Raw genomic sequence first — 17,569 nt, 5'->3', positions numbered from 1 at the left:
AAATATGCTTCATTTTTAAGAATGAAGGATATTCCACTGTATATATTCTGCATGTTATATACATTTTATATACATCTATACATAATAGATATAGATATACACTGTAGATATTCTGCATTTTGTTTGTCCATTTATTCCTTCATAGACATTTGGGTTACTGCTTCTTTTTAGCGGTTGTGAATAATGCTGTTATGAACATGAGTGTACTAAGTTCACATCGTATGTTTACAAATAAAGTGCTAATAAATATCCCTGTCAAAAACTTGCAAATGACACTAAACCATTCTGAGCAGTAAAATAACAAACTAGTGGCTGAATGACTGAAAAATCTCCTTAAGCTATGAAATATGCAAAAAAGCGGTAGATAAGTTTCAAACCATCTAGAAAGAGAAATTCACATCCAAATACACTTCAAACCATGTTTCACATATGATGAGCTATAAACCTTTGTTACCACCCAGGGGAATACTTTTCACTTCCTGGAAAGTACCCATAGGCAACTGTTCTATTCTACTTAATCACATATGGAATTGATACCTTTCCTACGTACAGATCAGCCATTGGTGCTGGTGATTTTCTATCACTCCTCCCACTTCATCCCAACTCTTTTGCTGTTTTATTGAGCATGTCTCCTAAGGGCAAAGCTCTGTTGCCAACATTATTGGGCTCACAAAGAGGCAAATGGGATGTGGCCTGCCCTCATTCAGGAGAGGAGGCAGTGAGGGAGATGGGAATGGTAATCACTAGATGGAATGCAAGGAAAAGAAAATACCTTCAATAAAAAGGTGGCCACAAACAACATCCGGAGGAATGCAGGAAACATGGATTCCCGTTTTAGGGGTGGGACAATGTTTCCATAGCTGAAGGATGAATACAGGTTCAGTATCCCTTATCCAAAATACTTGGGACCGTAAGTGTTCAGATTTGGGATTATTTTAGATTTTGGAATGTTTACATCATAGCAGCTGAACATCCCGAATCCAAAAATCTGAAATCTAAAATGCTCCAATGAGCATTTCCTTTGAGCATCATGTTGGCATTCAAGGAGTTTTGGATTTTGGAGCATTTCGGATTTCAGATGTTTTGATATGGGATATTCGGTCTGTAGTATACAGAGTGAAAGAGTATTTAAGGGAAAGAAAAGGCAGAAGCAAAAACATCTACAGTTCAGAAATGCAGAGGATGCCTAGGGAATTTGCACTTAACCATGTTTGGCTGAAAAAAAAGGCACCCAAAGGTGACTTTGGAAGGTATGCAGGGACCAAGCCTCAGAAGACCTTGAACAGCACTTCTAAGAATCAAGAATAACCACATAGGTGAGGGCTGCAAAGACAAATTCCCAGAGGGTCCAGGAAGATCATGGAAATGACCGGAGCCAAAGGTATTACAATAGGGAAGAGTGGGGATTGTGGGTGACTCAGGAATATATTATTTACAAAAAGGTTGCTGCTACCCAGCCTAGAAAATGCTGCCAAGCGGAACACGTATGGCAGTATTAACAGTCCATCCAGATATGTATAAGAGTGTTTCTGATCCTCCAAAAATGTGTTGGTCAAATGAAATGGGTGTTACAGGCCACTTGTTCGCAAACTCTGCTGTGGATCGTGAGGACACTCTGGATCTAGCAGCATCACTTCCATCTTGATTTCTTCATATACTTGTAACATCATTTTATCAAGTCATTCTCACGTGCTAGGTCCTTTTTATCCCTACACGCTCCATAGTCTATCTTCACTTTTTAAATTTCGCCTTTCAAATTATGTATTAATATTACTATCTCCCTCATAGGGACAGTGTGAGGATTAAATGGAATAATCAATGTAAAGCCTTTAGAGCGCTGCCCAGGGTTGCCACATAATAAACATTCAATGAACGGTGGTTACGAATGTGAAGGAAGACTAGCCAAAGCTCTCTGTGCACACTCGTCCACACCCGTGACTTTACCAGATTTGCATCTCCAACCCAAGTTCTCTCTTGGGTTCTGATTTCAAAACCCTCCTGCCTACTAGAGAGCTTCACTTGGGTAGTCTAAACCTAAACCATTCAACCCCACTCCGGAGCTTCTCACCTCATTCTCCTTGATGCAGTCAATGACAACACCATCTCCTCAGGATCCCAAGTAAAACCTGGTGTCACTCTTGAATCCCTTTTCTACTTCACACCCAACACTGACTATATTATGAAATCTATCATTTCTCAATTTCTCTCTCTCTCTCTCTCTCTCTCTCCCTCTAGCCTATTGTCTGAGCTCATTCCCAGAAATACAGAAATTCCACAGGCCGCATGCCATCTCTGGAGGTGATCGAGAACGAAGGAGGTCGGGCATCTCTCCTCTGCACCATGAGCAGAGGCAACTAGAAACAAAATCCTACCGGGACTGGAGAAGAGCCCAAAAGCTGGGGTGTTGGATACATCATTTCTGAGAAGATGATGGGCTACATTATTCAGATCAGACTTTCAGGTAAAAGCATCTAGATGACAAATACTTTTTTAAAAATACAAAGAGGTAAAAGATGAGTGCTTTGAATGAAGGCTGTTGCAATCTAGTTTGAGCTAAATGGACATGAGGTATATATTTTGCGAGTCTAGACACTTAGATGTGAAAAATGAGGCAAAACAAAGCATAAAAGATGACTTCTATGTTTTTAAGTTGTGGGAATATTGACTCAAATGAGAAAGACTGGGAGCAGGACAGATTTGTGAAAGGAGCAAATGTATGTTTTAGAAATAGGGATATTTCTATTTCCCATGAAATATCAAGCTCCATGATTATCACCAAAATTCCTATTAAAAACAACTAAATATGCAGGATTAATTTTTAAAAAAATCTTAAAGCATCAAATCTCTGACAACACAGGGACCACCGGAAACATCCAGGTAGAAGTGAAAAACTGGAGACACAGGGACATAGAAGCCACTTCTGCCCTGAGCACACCTGACCAGTCTAAGCAAACGTGAATTCTGATTTTTGAACCTCATACAACACAAAGAAAATAGGTGTCAAAACCCAGGACCTACCTGAAGTGAGAAGTAAAAAGAAGACCTTCCTCTTGTCAAGACCTCTGAGGGATATTCCTTCATGGTAACAATGACCTGGAAATAAGCATGCCCTCACCTGCACCCCCTGGTGAATAAGGGAAAGAAAGAAAATTCTTGAGTAGTTCTAGGCACAATCAGTCCTCATGTGGATTTATAGCCTAAATCCCCATAGCATGGGTGCTCTGTAAAGCTCAGGCTGAAAGTAATCCTTTTGACTCCTCTGAGAATGAAGGCCCCTTCATTTTAGACTTCAGAGAATCCCCAGAAGGCTTTATCAAGGACTATGGGCAGCACACAGTGAACACTAACCACAAACATAAGAAAATAAAGCAATGACAAGAAGAAAAAAAAAAAAAGCTGAGTAAAAAAGAAAAAAAAAAAAGACAGTAGAGACAGAACTACTTTAATATTACAGCCTCAGACATAGGTTACAAAAGAACTAAGTGTACCAATTCCAGGAAAGATGGAGGAGTGTGCACTGCAAAACACAAATTAAGGTAGAGAGACAGACAGAACCACGAGTGAAACTTTGACAAAGCAAGTAGGTGGAGAGCAGTGTTCCAGCAATTTCTGAGCCAAAGCTCTGGCAGTTGTAGTAGTTTTTTAAAATGTAAGTCCTGAATCTTCAAGAGGGGAAGAAATCAGAATAATGAAGAATGCACTCGGCAGAAAATTCATCCTGAATATGCCCCATCTGCTTTATCCCCACTTAAGCTGCCTTAGTTTAATTCTTTTTCATCTCTTGTCTGACTTATTCTCATCACCTCTGCATTAGTTTGCTGGGGCTGCCATAAAAAAGTACCACAGACTGGATGGCTTAAACAACAGAAACTTATTTTATCACAATTCTGGAGGCTAGAAACCCAAAATTCAGGTGCCAGCAGGGTTGATTCCTTTTGAGGCCCGTCTCCTTGGTTTCCAGATGACCCTCTGTGTCCTAACCTCCTCTTCTTATTTGGAAACCAGTCATGTTGGATTAGATGCCACCCTAATGACCTCATTGTAACGTAATTACCTCTTTAAAAACCCCATTTCCAAATACAGTCACCTTCTGAGATATTAGGAGTTATGACTTCAGCAAATAAACCGGGGAACAAAATTCTTCTGACTTGTCTTTCATCTATTCTCTCTTGCTTCCAATCTATCTTCTAAACCCTGTCTGCGTGCTCTTTCTAAACTGCAGACGAATCGAAATCCCTTGCCTGAAACCTAAAGTCAAAATATCTTAGAATAGTGTACATTTGTGACACAACAATGTAACTGGGGGGAAGTAAAGCTCCTACTCCCATCCCACTGCAAAGAAAATGCATCTAAGCAAGCATGTGGGTTTGCTGTGAAAATGCAGTTCCAAATCAAGGGTTCTGAATGCCCCCTCTTCTAAGCAAAAATCTGGAGCTCCTGCTGATCACACATCAAATTTCTTCATCACCACTCTCCACCCCTCCAAGTTCACCACCTGGCACCACTACCCACTTAAATTACCCTTTACTCAGGCTTTATGATCCATCCCGCAATTCCCAAGCACACCAGCCTCATTTTGCTTTTGTACCATTAGCATGATTTCACTCCAGCAGGAATGCCATCCAGCTAACAGCACGACCACCCTTCAATCCATTCTCATCTTCCCTCATCAGTAAGCTCTAGTGTCTTCTGATCTCTGAAGATCTTTGAACGACCCCTTCCCTTACTCCACAACCCTCCTTCCCACATGCACACACATACACTGTCACTACCCACTTCTAGCTCCACTAGTTCCCATCCTCTGCATCCAAACAATGCAAGCATCAAGTCGCACAGAGCCCTGAGCTTGAGATGAGGGACTGGGACATTTCTCCTATGTGCCTTAAACCTCATACAGGCCCAGCATATGACAGACATTCAATAAACATTTATAGAATTAAAGAGGGGAGGAAATGGGAAGGAGAAACTTGCAGCACGGGAGCTTTCTTGGTGTGTAATTGGGGAAGACTGCTCCGGTGGGCTGCACTGTGGGGGCGGTGTCCTCCCTCACTGCAGGGCCTCAGGCCTCCCGTTTTCTTGCCTGCTTTTGTGCCTCGTATCTTTCTGCCTTCCTACCTCTACATCATCCTCCATGCCGTTGGTAGGGTCATGGCTCCAAATCATGGCCAACATGAGACTTTCACTATCTGAAAACTTTACTGACAACCAAATGAAGTCCAAAATCTGGACCTTCCACCCTCCGGCCTTCCCCTAAGCCTCTGGCCAAATTCGTTTTTCATGTGCCTCAAACACAAAGAGCATCTCCCTGGTATGTGATGTTTCTTGTGATGCACTTTCCTGTTTGGACTTCCTCCCTCTTCCTGCCAGCCCTTGTCTCCACTCATCCAAATTACACCTAGATTTCCAGGCCATGGTTTCCCCAAACCAGAAGTAACCTCTGTCACCTCCCAACTCCCCAAACCTTGCTTTAAGCTACTTTCCAAATTCCACCCTGTATTACGGTCACTTGGCCCACACATTTACATGGCCCACATGTTTACATGACATATAGGCATACATTCTTTCTTTTCCTCACAGCAAACAATAATATCTATTCAACAGATTTAGATGAGATTTACACAGATTTTTTCATTATTGTTATCATCCTTCATCCAATAAAGAGGATTCAAATACCTCTGTGTCATTTCAGCAACAAGGTTTAGCCATTTTCCCTTTGGTTCAATTTTGCTATTTTCACTGAAAACAGAATAATCAGACCACATTAAGAATGAAAATTCAAACACTGTGTCAGCACAAAGAAACACAATGCAAATAGTTGAAAATATTTTCATCTTATTAAATGTTTGTTCTTTCCGGAAACATTTGTAAGATTTAAAGAGAATAAAAGGAAGAAGGTACAAGCCCCATGTTAAGTATTCTTTATTTCACTTAAATGAGCAACTATGTTTCTTAAAAAATAATGAGATATTTTGAGAAATCTGATGTCAGGAGTTAATGGGACTTTACAAAGGGTCTCTTTTGGGGACATATACTAACATTGCCAATACAACAATTGAATTCTTTGGCTGTTTCTCAGATGAAAATGGTATATATTTAACTACAGCTTCCAGTTTGCAAAGAGAAATAAATGTATTCCATTAGTGAAATGAATTAGGTAAATGACCTAAAATTTGCTATAGTCTCGGGTTCTTTATATATCATGAAGGAAATGATCCTCTCCACACAGAGGACACACACACACACACACACACACACCCCTTCACGAATCAATTCTGGAAATACCAGTGTTGGTAGCATATAGAATTTTATGTAGCTGGCCAAGAATTGGAACAAACGTGTTCTTAAGAGCCTATCTGCTAAAATGAGAATGCTAAGATTCTTAGGATTCTGCTCATTACATGGTGCACCTAAATGCTCCCAGAATTAATGCCCAGATTTCATTCTGTTTTGCCACAGTCACCACTGTGTGCAGATATGATGCACATAGCTATTTACAACACTAGTAAGTAAGAATATCGTGTATTATACCTCCATCCTTGGAAGTCTTCTTACATCAGTATTCTTTGAAACATAGCTCTTTCTCTCAAGGCACATTACAGAGAAGACGTTTTTAAAAGTGTAAGTTGGTTAAATAGCTGAAGTCAGGAAAAATTTTCTCACATTGAGAGTTATTGGATTGTGAATAATCTCTCAGGGGAAGTGCCAGAAGTCCCATCCACTGAGTTATTTAATTAAAACTGCTCAGGAGTAAGTAGAAGAGATGTTGCCTGAGGGAATAATTTCACACTGATCCCTGAAGGATTGACTTGATGGTCTTGAAATTCTTAACAGTTTCAAAATCTTAAATGTCTTCAGAAATAGTCTCCTACCATTTTCTCCAAGGAAAGAAAAAGCCATTCTGCCTGCAACCTCCTCTCCCTATAAAACCAAACAAAAACAAAAACCAGCAACAAAAACCATAACTTAGAAACCAGATCCTTTTATCGACGCTACCTAAACCATCAGAGGACAGCATTAACCCGAAGAGAAAGCCACAGAGGAGCTCCAAGCATCAGTGAAAACTGAGAGCTTTACAAACCAAGAGCTTTCGGACTTTCTTCAGTTACTTACTTTCTTCTTGTTGGCTTTTGAATATCTCAAATCTCACATTTTTTATTTGATAAAATGCAATGGATAGTCTTACTTTCAGTTAACAATGTGATCTGTCAATGGGTAAATTCCTATAAGGCCTTTTTGAAGGTCACTCACACCTACTCGCTAATCCTATAAGGAAGTTTCCCAGAGCGCGTGCTGGAGAACAATGCCCACTCCCTGTAGCTCTCCACCTTTGAAGTGAGGAATTTTTTAAAAGATCACAGAAGCAGAGACGGTCGGAGGAGGAGCCTCAACGTGTGTGGGCTGCACATGTTCCACAGTTATTTGACAGGCACTGAAGACTATAGGATACCAGCTCTTACTCATGCATGAGACCACAGTCCCCACGCTGCACTGGCACCCACACACCACCAATACCCATTCTGAAGAGGAAATATATTCCTCATGTTGTGGTTGGCAGCCGCTTTCAGTGCTGGGTAAAGAGCTGCTGTGGTAAAGGTGTGAGTTGTCTTAATCACTGAGAGTTGAAGGAAGAAAAACCAAGAACTCTGTGGTTTCCAGCTATACTCACAGAATGTTCGGAGGTAACAGGAGAATCACCGTCCAAAGCTTCAGCTGTAGCCCATTCTCTATCAATTCAGCCAAGCATACCCCTACTCCACAATCATCTTTAAAATATAAATATCTATGATAAGAAGGGTACCGTTTCTTGTTTACATAGGTAGAATAAGTAAGCAAAATGGCCACACGCAAAGATGGCAGCCAATTCCACTCCCTGCTGCGGCTGTCTTGAGTGCATTTGACAACAAGCACAAAGTAAAAGTTTCCTCTGGATTTTACTAGAACTTAGACGTGTCAAAGACTGGGGTGTCTCACGGGGCATAAAGGAGGTGAAGGAAGTAGAGAGAAACCCAAGCATCGAGACAGACAGACAATATTACTCCCCAAAAACCCAAGCATGTACCCGTGCCTGTATGTGAATTCCACTGTATCGGCCATTCGATTATTGAATTCAATTGTGTATATAAATTTAATATTATCTTGCGCTAGAGAGTTTTTAAACTTTCTCTTTTTTTGATTTTTGATTACAGAGCTTTACCCGAAAGCCTGAGGGTTGATTCCCACAGAGACATGCATTCTTGCGCCTGCTCCTTCCTGGGCTTGGCACAGGGAAAGCATGTCGATAAAAACAACCTTGGCACACCTTCTGGTAACCATCCACTTTCAGTTTCCCATTTACTTCACCCTTGAGAAGAGCAGTGACCATAACCTTGCTTTCCGTGACTCTTAAAATGCTTTTTATCATCTGCCTTCTTCATATACTATTTTATTTCATTATGGAGTGAGATTTCCAGGCCTTTAAAATGTTTGTTTCATTCCTTATGGGTTCCTTATAGATACCATTTAATATTTTTTCTTTAAATCAAAAACTGCTCAAATGTAACACTTTTTAGTCTTGTGTGTGTGCATGCATATACACACACGGACATATAAAACCTTTATTACTTATTTCTAAGCTCGCCAGAATGGGCCTAAAGAGAGAGCTTATGGCTTCATTCTCTAATCCATTGACTTGAAATGACTTTTTTTCTTATTTCTCCATCTTAAGAAAATTAAAAGTGATAGAGATACATATGATAGACAAAACTGAATAAAAGTCTACACAAGGACTAAACAAGCTAAAAGGAATTGGTGACGCTTATAACAGGAGAATCAGAAAGACTTTCTCTGTAGCCTTCTTAACCTTGTTTGGAATCCTTTGACAGGCAATAGCCTTTCATACCAAGTCTCCTCCTCCATCACTTTCACCTGTCATTAATAAATATGGTGTCATTTTCATATGTTTCCTTCTTTCCTTCTGAATTTGGGATAGGCCAAAAAAAGGCCAAAATGAAAGTGTGCAAATACCTTAATATAGATTGTAAAATACAATTGTATAATGCATCTGGCTTCCCTTGCCTTTTGAAGCAGCAAGTCAACATGTCAACCAAGCCATAAATTGTAAACCAGAATAAATTGCATTAATTTGTTGATCAATTCTATGTGTTGGTTCAATTTTAGAGGTTTTTGTTGTTTTGTTGTTGGAGTCTTTTTTGAACAATGAAAATTATCTTCCAAAGTCGGTTACACTGGAGCCAGAGCTATCCATTTTCTAGATAATTTTCTAAAGCAATTCTCCTGGAATAATGCCCACTAATCTCAACCTCCAAATTTTCTGACTTGCCTCCTTCAAGGTTAAGTTCAAATTCCACTTTTCCACTCTGCCCTGAATTTCCGAGGTAAAATAAAATTCTATACTCTAGACTACAATAGGACTTATTTTTTTGCCTCAAATAATCATTTGTGATATACAACTTTTCTCTCCCCCAATATTCTGCATCCTATTTAGAGCTAAGATCTATGTCTTTCTATCTTCCAAACCACTGAACATTACATTGCACATTGTAGATTCTCAGGAAAGACTTGATAAGTGAATTAATGGGTAAGTGGGTTCAGCTCCTGCAAATCAGCACACACATTTATAAAAGCCAGATTTGAGACTTCCCTCTCCCCAGCTTTAAATCAAATTTAAAGGCTGAAATTATACCCCAGCATTAGAAAAATGCTGGCCATGCTGGCCTCATCTAATATATAGGCCAGCATGATCTTTAGAATCCCTTTCATCATAGGATTCCTCAGAACTGTCATCAATTCTGGGGCCCTTAATATTAAAGGAATCTCTTTAGTGCCACTAAGCAACAGATATACACAAGAATGAATGAAAACTTTGGCTGCTATGTCAGCTGCTGGGAATCTGGACAGAGAACACTTGGCCTTGAAGGGTGTAGAGATGAGAGCCTTCTAAGAAAGAGCATGGATGGCATATAAGGAGCCTCATCCAACCTGGGAGAGAATGAGACTCTTAAAGGGAAACAGGGAAGAACATCTCTGTGTCCAGTTTGAGATAAATGGACTGGAACATGGAAAATCATAGACTCAGCAAAACGTACGATACAGCCAACACAAAGTACCTACATGTGTGGAGCAAGAAAATCTAACCCTCTACTATAAATGTGAGTTCCATGTGTCTTCTGCTCTCATATCAATTCTTCACCTGTTCGCTTTCCTCTCCCTCTCCTGACTCTCCCCCTCTTTTCTCTATGCCCTCTACATTCTTTACCGTGAATACCTTCTTTAACACACTACAATGTGACCATCCTCTGAGCCACAAACTATGACCTTAGACTTCTGCCCCCATCCGTTGGTACTTTCTTAGTTAACCCTCTGGTTTACATGTGCTGAATGATCATTCAGATGACTTCAAATTGGGTATTTTCAATCCTGGTTTGTTGCTCCATAATTTCAACTGTCAGCTAGTCAAAGGCTACTTTACAATTTAATACATCTGAAACAGACTTATTTCTACTCTTCCTAGTCAAGTTGGTCTCTTAATTTCACATCTTTTTCACTAAAACCATCATCTTTTAGTCCTTGGATCACAAAAATTTGAAATCATTGCTGAAACTTACCTCTACCTAACCCCTAGGCCATATCAGAATGAAGATTTCATCCTTACCTTAGACCTTTGAACTGCTCAAAAATTGCAATTGCATCTCTTTTCACCATTAGAAATCAGTAGATTTGGCCAGGCAAGGTGGCCCACGCCCGTAATCCCAGCACTTTGGGAGGCCAAGGTGGGGTGGATCACCTGAGGTCAAGAGTTTGAGATCAGCCTGGCCAACATGGCAAAATCCCCATCTCTACAAAAATTAGCTGGGTGTGGTGATGTGGACTTGTAATCCCAGTTACTCAGGAGGCTGAGGCAGGAGAATCACTTGAACCTAGCAGGTGGAGGTTGCAATGAGCCGAGATCGTGCCACTGCACTCCAGCCTGGGCAACAGAGTGAGACTGTCAAGAAAGAAAAGAAAAAAAGAAAAGAAAAGAAAAGGAAGAAAGAGAGAGAGAGAAAGAAAGAGAAATCAGTAGATTTGAAAGAAAACTTCTAAAACATTTTGAGACAAATGGGAAATAAAACACCTGTATAAGGAAAACACCCTGACTATGAGCCTTAAAGACCCTTTCAGCCCTTCCTGATTCTGTTCTATCCCCCAGCTACCCATGTTTTTGAACTTTACTCTTTTTATAGTTTTACCACGTTTGTATCTACAAATAACATATTGTTTAATTATGCATATTTCTAAAAACTTTAAAGAAAGGAACCCTAGTCTCCCCATTTTGTGTAACTTGTTCTTTTCTTTCAACACAAAGTTCGTGGGCTTCATCCATGTTGGTGAGCAAAGTGATAATTCACTCATTTTAGTGATGTAGAGTATCCTAATGTGTGAATAGACCTCAGTGTGCTTTTCTGTTCTACTGTTGATGGGTATTTGGGTTGTTACCAATTTTTTGCTATTGCAATCACTGTTGCTATAAATATTGTCAGGAATTCCCTATATTGAGAGATCTCTTAGATACCAAACAGAGTAGAATTATTGGATCATAGGATTTGGGGTTTTTAACTAGCTAATGCCATATCATTTTCTAAAACAAGTATGATGGTTAATTTTATGTGTCAATTTGAAGGGTGCTCTGGGATGAGATTAACATTTAAATTAGTGAATTTTGAGTAAGCAGTTTGCTCTCCATAATGTAGGTGGGCCTCATTCAACAAAAAGACCAGCCTCCCCAAGGAAGAGGGATTCTGCAGCAGATGACCTGGGTTTCATCTGTACCATCAGCTCTCCTGGATCTGCAGCCTGCAAGCCCATGCTGCAAACTTGGGTTTATCAGTCTCCATAATTATACGATATAATTTGGTTGTGTGCCCACCCAAATCTCATCTTCAGTTGTAGTTCCCATAACCCTCACGTGTAGTGGGAGGGACCAGGTGGAGATAATGGAATCACGGGGGTGGTTTCCCCCATCCTGTTCTCATGATAGTGAGTTAGTTATCATGAGAGCTGATGGTTTTCTAAGGGGCTTCCCCCTTCCCTGGGCACTCATTCTTCTTCTCCCTGCTGCCATGTGAAGGACATATTTGCTTCCCCTTCCACCACGATTGTAAGTTTCCTGAGGCCTCCCCACTCATACTGAAATGTGAATCAATTAAACCCCTTTCCTTTATAAATTACCCAGTCTCAGATATGTCTTTATTAGTGGCATGAAAATTGAGTAATACAGTAAATTAGTGCAGCAGAGAGTGGAGGGCTGCTGTAAAGATACCCAACTTTGGAACTGGGTAACAGGTAGAGGTTGGAACAGTTTTGACAGCTCAGAAGAAGACAGGAAAATGCGGGAAATTTGGGAACTTCCTCGAAATTTGTTGAATGACATTGACCAAAATGCTGATAGTGATATAAACAATGAAGTCCAAGCTGAGGTGGTGTCAGATGGAGATAAGGAACTTGTTGGGAAGCGGAGTAAAGGTTACTCTTGCTATGCAAAGAGTTTGGTGGCATTTTGCCCCTGCCCCAGAGATCTGTGGAACTTTGAACTTGAGAGAGAGGATTTAGGGTATCTGGCAGAAGAAACTTCTAAGGGGCAAGGGGTTCAAGAGGAAGCAAAGCATAAAAATTTGGAAAATTTGCAGCCTGATGATGCGACAGAAAAACCTCATTTTCTGGGAAGAAATTCCAGCCAGCTGCAGAAATTTGCATAAGTAATGAGGAGCCAAATGTAAATCACCAAGACAATGGGGAAAATGTCTCCAGGGCATGTCAGAGATCTTCATGGCAGCCCCTTCCATCATAGGCCCAGAGGCCTAGAAGGGAAAAGTGATTTCCTGGGCCAAGCCTAAGACCCCCTGCTCTCTGCAGCCTCAGGACTGCATATGGTGCCATATATCCCAGCCATGGCTAAAAGGGGACAACATACAGCTCAGGCTGTTGCTTCAGAGAGTGCAAGCTCCAAGTCTTGACAGCTTACATGTGGTGTTGGGCCTGCGGGTGCACAGAAGTCAAGAACTGTGGTTTGAGACCCTCTGCCTAGATTTCAGAAGATGTATGGAAACACCTGGATGTCCATTCAGAAGTTGCTGCAAGGGCAGAGCCCTCATGGAAGACCTCTGCTAGTGCACTGCAGCAGGGAAATGTGGGGTTGGAGCCCCCACACAGAATCCCCACTGGGGCACTGCCTAGTAGAGCTGTGAGAAGAGGGCCACCATCCTTCAGACCCCACAATCTGAATCTGATCCACAGACAGCTTGTGGAGAAGCCACAGACACTCAACACCAGCCTGTGAAAGCAGCCAAGAGGGGAGGCTGTACCCTGGAAAGCCAGAGGGGTGGAGCTGCACAAGACCATGGGTGTCCACCTCTTGCATCAGCATGCCCAGGATGTGGGACGTGGAATCAAAGGAGATTATTTTGGAATTTGAAAATCTAATGACTGCCCTACAGGATTTCAGACTTGCATGGGGCTAGTAGCCCCTTTGTTTTGGCCAATTTCTCTCATTTGGAATGGGTGTATTTATCCAATGCCTGTACCCCCCTTGTATCTAGGAAGTAACTAACTTGCTTTTGATTTTACAGGCTCGTAGGTGGAAGGTACTTGCCTTGTCTCAGATGAGACTTTGGACTGTGGACTTTGAGTTAATGCTGGAATGAGTTAAGACTTTAGGGGACTGTTGGAAGGGTATGGTTGTATTTTGAAATGTGAGGATGTAAGATTTGGGAGGGGCCAGGGCAAAATGATATAGTTTGGCTGTTTCCCCATCCAAATCTCATCTTGAATTATAGTTCCCATAATCCCCATGTATTGTGGGAGGAACCCAGTGGGAGTTGAATCATGGGGCCAGTTACCCTCATGCTGTTCTGGTGAAATCTCATGGTTTTGTAAGGGGCTTTCCCCCCAGCTCAATCTGCACTTCTCCTTCCTGCCGCCATATGAAGAAGGACACGTTTGCTTCCCTTTTCACCATGATGGTAAGTTTCCTGAGGCCTCCCCAGCCATACTGAACTGTGAGTCAATTAAACCTCTTTCCCTTATAAATTACCCAGTCTTAAGTATTTCTTCATAGCAGTGTGAGAATAGACTAATACATCATGTGAGCCAATTTCTTATAATAAATCTCCATGTATTAAACATTGGTTCTCTTTCTCTGGAGAAGCCAGACTAAAAATAATAGATATACTAATGAACCCTCCTGCTAGCAGTATGTAAGGGTTCCAATCTATAGATGCCTATTTGCTTACCTTGCCTGCAAGTCTTACTCTCCTACAAGGCTGCAGCTAGTGTAATCTTCCAGGTGGTGAAAGAAAAATCTGGTTTTACGTTGTGTCTCTCTCTAAAAACTATTCAGATATGTCCCATGGTCTGCATTACAGATGGAAGTCAAAATTCCATTAGGCACATCGATAACTTTTCAGATTTATTTCTGACATTCTGCTGCCCTGGTGAGCTGCAACTCCTTTTTTAAGCACAGAATCTACTGTACTAAAGCTTTTCCTGAGACTCTAAAGTATCATAAGCTGAGCCTCTTTGCTGGTGCAGGCAGGGAGAGAGTCTTACCCTCACAGTGTCTTCCTTTCCTGTGAGGCTGCCTCTCAGGCCACCTCTGTGGGTATAGAGGGCCTCAGAGCCCAGGGTGAACCACATCTTATACACACCCAGTGCCCTAGTCAGAGAGGGCCGGGCTCTGCCTTCTGCATGAACTTTACACCTCCACTGTGCCCTTCTTTAAGCCATCAGCACCCCCAGGACACCCTTCCCTCTCTGTCTTCTCTCTTCCCCAGACCCCAGCCTCTCTAATTAAAATATTCCTTCCAATTCTTCAAAGTCCAGCATGACTTTCTCTACTGTGACCCTCCATGGTTCATTCTGCTGGAGTTAAGGTCTCTGACTCTTCAGAAAAATCAACTGGGGTCACTCTGGTGGTGTCATTTGGCAGCTTGAGAACCTTGGACAAGTGAGTTTACCACCCTGAACCTCAGTGTTGTATCACAGGAACAATTACCTCCCCATGGTGCTTCATAAGGATTAAATGAACTGACACTCAGTTGCATCCTACAGAGCAGGCACCCGGTTAACACTAGGTGGCAGAACATTCTGAGTGGGTCACTCATTTGGGGGGTATTTCTGTAAATGCAACTATATTTGCTTTAACTGACTAATAAAGCCAGAGACACGTAGGTGACAGTAATTTTCTCCATGACCCCACAAACTCTGCCAGAAAGGGCTACCTTGAAAATGTTGTCCCCCAAGTCATCTCTGCATATTTTCTCACAAACTAGGTAAAAACAAATGCATTTATTCTTACCCTTAGAGTCTCTAAATCAATTGTTAATAAAGAAATGCCTGTTCTGGAAAGAACACATATTTTCAAATAACTTCATATTAGTAGTACCATTTATTCAGAATAAGATGTCCCATTTGCTCTTAAACTCTAGGCTGAAAGCTGGAGGATTGATAGGAGGTGCAATGGCCAAGGTCACCTTCTTTGAGGGCCCTGGTGGGTTCCCATGTGCCCCAGGCTGACAGTTGCATCAATTTGCAACTTTATCTGCTGGGACATATGCGAAAGTTGGGGCCTTGGAAAGACCACTAGACTTCACTGCATTTCAATGTCATCACCTGTAAATTCAGGCGATACAAAAGTTCAAGTGCACACAGGAGATTCAAGGAGGAAGTCTATGAAGATCCAGACTATGTAAAATTCCACACATAATAAGCTATCAGTAAATAGCAAAAATCAACATATTTACAGAGCATAGGGCCCAACTCCTTCATCCTTCTGAAGTTCTTACAATCTATTATATAAACTAGGATTTCTAGATTCCAAGTCTGATTTTTTTTTTTACTATTTAATGTATTTTCATCTCCCCCTTTACAGTATACAAAAGTACAGTATTTGTAATCCCAGTATGTTGTTACTAAAGTACATAAGAAAATTTTCAGCACACCTAAGGTTAATTTTTAAATACAAGTAATATTTTTTAAACTCACTATCATTCTTAGTTTAAAAAAGTGAAGCTCTCAAACTCTCAAAATTGGGTAGAATGCCCTTACTAGCCCATTGTATCAATCTGCTCTTTAAAATATAAATGATGAAAACAAGAGCAATGGATCATGGCTAAGGATACCATCATGAAGAATTCAAACTAGATGGACAGCTGGTACCCCTTCCTCTGACTGATAACTGACTGAAAATCTCCACATTGTATTTTTTTAAGCCCCATGAAGGGGAAAGCTCTCTTTTCCTAACCTCGAAAAATAGCAGTAATGACAAATCTGGATGAAAACAACAGGAAATATTCCTAAGACCATTCATATGTGATGCTAAAAATCCTACCTTTGCATAACAACCATCATTTAGTTCTTTACAGGTTAGCCCCATCCTCTATCCTGAAAGGTCGAGTTGTTTTCAGTTGGTTGTCCTGTGACAGAAACCAAAACAGCTAATTTGGAACCCAAACTTTAAAGTCGCACCACACAAGGCAGCAGTGGGGAGTGCATCCTGTTCTAGTTTTGGTGGCTCGGGCCTTGTTTCCAATGGCTCACTCTATGTTAAAAGCTTTGCCAATCTTCTACTTCACTTGCCTGACTGATTTACTACACAGTAAAAACTTCCAAGCAGGATTTAACAGGTGTCTACATACAACAGCAAATGAGGACTTGTATGGTGAAAATGGAGTCTTTAATAAACATTTAACTAAAGAAGCATTGCAGATTGACACTCTATAAGCCTCACTTACATACACAAAATTAGTCTTCACCCTAGTCACACCTAAAGAGAAAGGGAAAACTAAATACATGAAGATGTTTCTTACCTCCTGACCATTTGATATTCCTCATATAATTCTGTAATTGTTCTTTTAGCACATAGATCCCTTAAAAATAAAGCACTATTATGTCAGATGTCATATAATGTTCTTCTCTATACAGCCATGGGGTATAATTTGAGAGACACCACACAAGAAACACACAGCTCCAAAAATATTCCCTTCTTTAGATTGTCACTAATGTCTGAAAATTTCATTATTAGTCCTTTTGGATCACAAGCATAGGAAATAATAATAAGATGTATCATTCTCTGACTACCATGGGCCAAGTTCTTTAAATATATCGTCCCTCAGCCATTCAACAAGTAGAATGGTACTACCAACCCAATTTCTGGTTCAGGAACCTGAGATTTAGAGGAATGGAGCAACTAACATAAGGTTGATGGAAAGTGATGACTATAAACTCAAGTGTTTCCAATATACTACAACCAGTTCATGTGGTCATCACTAGAAAGACAAAACCACAATCTCTGGTAGATAAAGCAAAAAACACTCCAAGGGATCATTGGGTTCTTTCTGCCACCACAGCTCAAATTTATGAAGAACATGTCCTCTCTAGCTAAACCTGGAAGAGGTGAAAGATGGAGCCAGGGCCAAGCATGGTGGCTCATGCCTGTAACCCTGGCACTTTGGGAGGCCAAGACAGTTGGATCACTTGAGCTCAGGAGTCCAAGACCAGCCTGGGCAACATGTTGAAACCTCATCTCTACAAAAAA

At 40.9% G+C, this 17,569-nt stretch overlaps 1 protein-coding gene across 4 annotated transcripts in view; it reads right to left on the bottom strand.

The window, feature by feature from the left end:
* The window catches only part of CD226 (CD226 molecule), a 96,467-nt gene that overhangs the window by 60,988 nt on the left and 17,910 nt on the right, over positions 1-17,569 (bottom strand). Inside the window, exon 3 of one of the 4 annotated variants that reach the window (XM_011968351.1) lies at positions 16,364-16,448. The exons of the other annotated variants lie outside the window; for them this stretch is intronic. The gene's annotated coding sequence lies outside the window, so the exon portion shown is untranslated. The remainder of the gene's footprint in view (positions 1-16,363; positions 16,449-17,569) is intronic. 4 annotated transcript variants of the gene reach the window in all.

This window comes from Mandrillus leucophaeus, unplaced genomic scaffold (assembly GCF_000951045.1).
Source record: "Mandrillus leucophaeus isolate KB7577 unplaced genomic scaffold, Mleu.le_1.0 Scaffold84, whole genome shotgun sequence".
NCBI lineage: Eukaryota > Metazoa > Chordata > Mammalia > Primates > Cercopithecidae > Mandrillus > Mandrillus leucophaeus.
The sequence above is the reverse complement of the archived record's forward strand: the minus strand, read 5'-3'. Positions and strand labels throughout refer to the sequence as shown.